The following is a 1399-nucleotide window of genomic DNA, read 5'->3' as shown; positions in this document are numbered from 1 at the left end:
TGCAGCAGCACATGTTAAATTGTGATGAATTTATCCAAATCATAATAATTTGTATTTTTCTTTTGATGAGCGCAGTAGCAGTAATAAGAGACTGAAGAGCAGAAGTGATCCAGGTTAAGTATTTAGTCAGATATGACATTTCAGTACTACTGTCTCTACTGCGTAATACGCAGACCATAATCTTTACGATCACACGGTTGTGCTACATCTGTGTTTTTCACACAATTGCAACGTTATACCATGCTCTTGGAAAAAAAAAGTTCCCACAGTGTCATGGACATCATCTCTTCTCTCTATATCACTGAAGGTCAGGCCACCTAAACCGGAATGTGATGCAACATGACGAATTAAGGCACATTGCTTGACTGCTTTATACTAATCGACTTTTGTTGTTGTAAATAACAAGTAATGTTTCAGAAGCAAAAAACAGGAATCTTAACAGGCTTTATGTGGAATTTTGTCTTGCGAAATCACAGATTTCAATATTTTCCCTGCTGATCAAGGCAGACAGTAGGTGAAAGCTATCTGACTAAATACTTAACTGGATCACTTCTGCTCTTCAGTCTCTTATTAATGCTACTGCGCTCACCCAAAAGAAAAATACAAATTATTAGATTTGGATAATTCATCACAATTTAACATGTGTGCTGCAGACTGTTATTGCTCTGACTGAAAATGTCAAGTCTCTGCACAGCCACCCCGAAGTCAACATGTTCGTTAAATTGAAGAAATATATGGTAAAAGATCATAAGGGGTAGTTTTGTTGTACTATTGAGAGAGGGTGTCAGCTTTAATTAACACACGTCTGAGAGGCCCATGTAACCTAGGAAAGAGGTGAGAAAATAGTTAGGCGAGAATAATAACGTTTTCGGAATCAAGGTCCCCAAAACAAGTGACAGCGCATGGAACAGTGAAGCTGCGAAGCCCATGTCCTGTTCCGGTTTAAACATTGAACCATGTACTCACCATAGAGATAGCATTTTCATGATTTCTCTTATTTCAAATATCACGACATTCCTGCATTACCGTTTCCAGTAAGAATGATGTACAGTTAAATCTGCATTTGCATTTGGCGGTCAAATTGCACAATTATCTAAAATGTACTAATTTATCTAATTATCTAAAAGCAAAACTTTAGATAATAGTGAGAGCACAATGTGGAGCAACATTCCTCACATTACTATATATAATAATAATAATAATAATATAATAATAATAAATAATAACAGCAGCAGAAAGCCCAGTATTTGATCTTAGATGTGGCTATGGCACCGTGTTCTTTGTATTTTCTACCGGTGCTTGTAACGCATCGGTGAAAAAATGATAATTAGGCATTTAATCCTCCTGTTTAAGTCTGTGTTTGGAAGGAGAATGTGACTTTTTTGAATTTAATCATTTT

This window comes from Etheostoma spectabile, chromosome 13 (assembly GCF_008692095.1).
Source record: "Etheostoma spectabile isolate EspeVRDwgs_2016 chromosome 13, UIUC_Espe_1.0, whole genome shotgun sequence".
Taxonomy (NCBI): Eukaryota; Metazoa; Chordata; class Actinopteri; order Perciformes; family Percidae; genus Etheostoma; species Etheostoma spectabile.
Note: the sequence above shows the minus strand (reverse complement) of the source record.